Source organism: Cebus imitator, unplaced genomic scaffold (assembly GCF_001604975.1).
Source record: "Cebus imitator isolate Cc_AM_T3 unplaced genomic scaffold, Cebus_imitator-1.0 Scaffold187, whole genome shotgun sequence".
In the NCBI taxonomy this organism is placed as follows: Eukaryota; Metazoa; Chordata; class Mammalia; order Primates; family Cebidae; genus Cebus; species Cebus imitator.
The window spans coordinates 1,548,730-1,553,735 of NW_016107502.1; positions in this window are offsets into that span (position 1 = coordinate 1,548,730).

Sequence of the window (5,006 nt, forward strand, 5' to 3'; positions counted from 1 at the left end):
TCACTCTGTTGCCCAAGCTAGAGGCCAGTGGCATGATCTCGGCTCACTGCAACCTCCACCTCCTGGGTTCAAGTGATTCTCCTGCCTCAGCCTCCCGAGTAGCTGGGACTACAGGCATGTGCCACCATGCCTGGCTAAATTTTGTATTTTTAGTAGAGACAGGGTTTCAATATGTTGACCAGGCTGGTCTTGAACTCCTGACCTAGTGATTCTCCTGCCTCGGCCTCCCAAAGTGCTGGGATTATAGGGGTGAGTCACCGAGTCCCACCAGTTTTTTAATGAAGACAAAGTCCATTAAGAAAGTAAAGGGCCTTGTTATCTAAGGAGAAGTTTGTTAGTGAATATACACCAAGGGAGTAGCCTTTTCTTTCCAGGGTCTTTGCCTTGCCCCTTGGCTGTTCTTCACACTCATTCTACGCAGGTTGTAAATAAGTCACTCATAAACTCACACGTGCAAGAATGAAACCATTTCCCCTGAAACTCAAGTTTTTACAGGGAGAACCTGAATTTCAAGCCATTCACAGTTTTGTTCCCCCTTTTCAGTTGGGGTTTGCTTCACCACAGCACTCAGGATGGTGACACAGGGGCAAGGGAAGGGGATGTAATCCTCCCACCCATCACTGAGCCCATTAGGATCGATGATTTTCCCATACTGACGTAAGTACATTCTTAAGTTCTTTCGGTTGATATTTGTAGCCACTAAAAAATTTAAAGGGGGTGAGCATTGGCCTTTCCCTCACACCTTTGCTGTTAATTCATGAGGAAAGCAAGTTTTTAACTAAATTTTGTGGTGCATACAGACAGACGTTTAGCAGACAAGCAGCAGGCCCTACACAGGTGACATGATTTGTGACACTCCAGGGATCTGTCTCCACTGCCACTTTGCATGAAAGTTCCCTCCTCAAGGTGAATATTCCAAAAACGGGGTTCTTTTAGCTTAGAGTCAGCAACAAGCAAGCAGAGGCCACCCGATCCTGTGGCTGGAGGATGGCTGGAGGGGAGGCCAGGCTCAGTGACAGCCCTAAAGGTGCAGGCCACAGGCTCCAGGGCTCTTCGCCGCATTCATTCAGGGGCGAGGAGTGTCTCCAATGTGTCTAAGGTAGCCAATGCACCTATCTTGACTTCAGTGAGGTCCCTTTTGAACTTGCTTTGTGATTGTTGACAGGCTGCTATTTTCACCGAGAAAATCTCAGTTCTGAAATTCAAGATACAGTTAGTAAAGTATCCGTTATCCACTCAAGTACAGATAACAGAATATCCTGTGGATGTGAGGCCCCTGATGAGGGAACCGGTAGACTACCCCTAGATGACACATTCTTGAGTAGAATGCGTGACTAAATGTGGTGCCACCCTTCCAAATTCCTTGGTTGAAATCTTAACTCCCAATGTGATGGTATCAGGAAGTGGGGCATTTGGGAGGTGATGAGGTCATATGGGTGGAGCCCTCAGGAATGGGATTAGTGCCCTTATAAAAGGTACCCCAGAGAGTTCTCTTGCCCTCTTTCCTCCATGTGAAGACACAATGAGAGGTCAGGGGTCTGCATCTCAGAAGAGAGCCCTCACCCAACCCTACTGGCACCCTGGTCTCGGTTTTTCATGTTCCAGAACTATGAGAAATAAATGTTTGTGCTTAAGCTGCCCAGGTGATGGCATTGTATTCCAGCAGCCCGAGCTGATTAAGACAGAGCTGCTGGTAGCACCTGGGTTATAGCTTTCCTAAGTCGCATCCACAGATGCTACACGTTCGGAAATACTGTAAGGAGAACTGCAGAGAGTGTAACTGTGATTTTCTCCGTGACTTTTTGCTACTCTCAGATGCAGAAGACATGCTCTGCTGCTCCCACACCCTTCTGGGGCTTGGCACCAAGAGACTGTTCAAGACTCTAGGTGCACTGCACAGCCACTACCCCTCAGGGGTCTCACCACTTTCCCAGGGCTCCGCCAGGGCGGGAGCCATGGGATCTGCTTTCCTCCCAAATCCCCAAACCTATGTCAATTAGGAAAAGAATCACATCTCTAGTTTGTCCCTATTCTTCAGGGACCCAGGAAGATCTGTGTTATTACTATTTCTCCTCCAACACTCCCTCCCTCCCGCTCCTAGCCCAGAGAATCTTAGTCCGGGGCAGGGAAGCCTTGCTTTTGTTTTACAGCCTCCCGAGCCTTTGCTATGGCAAGATTCCTTTCATTATCCTGTAGGAAGAGATACTATTTTTCTTGGTTCTTCGTGACCACCTTCCTTGCCCTGAAAAAAGGGATACAAGAGGAAGGGCCCAAAAATGTAGAGGAAAAATACTGGAGGAAAAATGCTGATTAATATTTTAAAAAATATTATTCTACCATGGATGCAATGACCTGAGGCCCTGCAAGGGTGGATGCCACACTGAGTGTGACCCAGCAATGTGTGAAAGAGAACCCCGGGCCTCTGCAGGCTTCCAATCATTGCTCTGACATCTTGGTTAATCATAATAATAAGCCTCTGGAGATCTTGGTTAATACTGTCTCAGAAAATCTTGAAGAACCACATCTTTTAAAAGCAGTCACTCACTTACGTTTTTCGTATGTCACTGTAAACTCAAAATGAAGGGACTAGGGAAGATTTGCTTCTGCATGGCATTGCCTAGGTATTAGGGCCAGGACACCTAGGATTTTAGGGCCTACCGGTCTTTTCTTTTCCTTAGCATTCTGTCAGGGCTCTGGCAAGAGCAAGAGACTTGGCCTTTCTAGTTGATGTCCCCCCAGTGCTTGCTACTTGCCTGGAATATTACGAACTGTATCATGCATTTCTGCATTACATACAATCACTGTGACAAAGTCAGGATGCTGCTGTGGAAAGTCTTAATTAAAAAGATGATCTGACTTTGAATCCCAGGGCTGCCACTTAGCTGTATAAGCTCTGAGTCTCCGCTGTTCTTTTATAAAATCTCTCTGGATTATTAGAAGGATTAAATGAGGTAGTCTACGTAAAGTGACTAATATATAGGAAGCTTTAACAAGAATCAGCTAGTCTGAACATACGCAAACACAACAAGTACTGTGTTCACTTCTTTGGAAAGCATTATAGATGTGATGTGACTTTCCCAAAAAGTCAGGGGTGGAGGTGGCTATGGCTCTTCTGTGGATCCTGATGAGACTACTATCAAGAGCACAGCGGTGAAACATAGGCGTTTACAGCTCCATAATATCCCCTTGGTGCTGCTGCCCTTCTTCCAAACAGCAAAGAACCTGGGCTTGGGGAGCATTCTCTTCTCCAAGCGACAGGCTAACAGGCAAGGCATGAAAAGGGATTAGAGGATGCATGTATTCAAATAAAGGGGAGTTCCCCAGAAGCATGGCAGGCTGAGAAGGCATCTTTCGACTGTCCATCAGTAGGAAAGCCGTTTGACTGGCAGATATAATTTTTTTGGAACCGGCAATAATGGGGAGCTATTGGTGACAGATGTCAGATGTTGGCAGAGCAGCTGCCAAAACAAATCTCCCTCCACCTTCAGACATCAAGCTGATGGTGGACTGGGCACAGTTGGACTGGCAGTCCCTTCTCACTTGGATCATTGGTCACATTATTATTTCTCAGTCGCTGGACAAAGCAGATGGTTTACCATGTATTTGTGATTTTCTGTTGGCCTAGAAATTCTGTTCTTCCATCAGGGTACAGCATGTAATCAATTATGACAGTGGGTGGTGCAAGAAAATCCCTGCCGGTAAAGGCCCAAGACTTTCTCTTTTATTAAATCTGCATAAACCACTACAATTTCCAACTTCAAAGCAATAGAAGAAAAAAGCAAAGTAGTGGTGTTAGAAATAACTTGGATAATCACAGAAACCACAGTTCTCGGTTCCAAACACTCTCAGTCTGTACTATCTGATGTCAGTTTTGTCTGTCCATTTTTAGTCTAAAACTTAAAATCCTCTTGTCTCTATTATAGCAAGTCTTAATAATTTTTAAAATTAAAAAAAAATTTTTTTTGAGACAGTCTTGCTCTGTCACCCAGTCTGGAGTGCAGTGGCACGATCTTGGCTCACTCTAACCTCTGCCTTTCAGGTTCAAACAATTCTCCTGCCTCAGCCTACAAAGTAGCTGGGACTACCACACCCAGCTAATTTTGTATTTTTAGTAGAGACACGGTTTTGCCATGTTGGCCAGGGTAATCTCGAACTTCTGACCTCAAGTGATCCGCCCGCCCTGGCTTCCCAAAGTGTGCTGGGATTACAGCTGTGAGCCACTGTGCCCTGCCTCTATTCTGGTAAGTCTTAAAGACCTTTATCTTAGAATCATAAAGTGACCTAATTAAAAACAAGCAGAACAAATACCAGGCGCACACTACCCCTCAACTAAGGTTTTTTAAAAAAACATTCTCAGCTGTATTCTATTACACAGTAAAAATAGTAAGTTGCCTTGCTTTAGAATGTATGAATAGCCACAGAGAACAATTTGTATGTTCTCTGTCACCCACCCTCTGGATAATTTTCTTTGTGAAAGACACCTTGCTTATTTGTATGCATGTGTCTCAGGAAATAAATTCATGAGTAATAGAGCAGAGCAAGCATTTTTAACATTATAACTACCAAGTATAGAAAGCCTTGATATAAATTACATGTTTTTTCTTGTCTTTTAAAGTTATGTATGTATTTTTTCTTAAAAATCAAGCTCATAAATAAATAGCATTCTGCTCTTTTTTCATTTAATCACATATCAGGGGAATGTTATATCATTAAATATTCTGTAAGAGCATGGTTTCTAGGGCTGGGCATGGTGGCTCACACCTGTAATCCCAGCACTTTGGGAGGCCATGGCAGGTGGATCATATGAGGTCAGAAGTTCAAGACCAGCCTGGCCAACATGGTGAAACTGCATCTCTACTAAAAATACAAAAATTAGTCGGGCATGATAGTACAGCACTGTAGTCCCAGCTACTCGGGAGGCTGAGGCAGGAGAATTGCTTGAACCCAGGAGGCAGAGGTTACAGTGAGCTGAGATGGCACCATTGCACTCCAGCCTGGGTGACAGA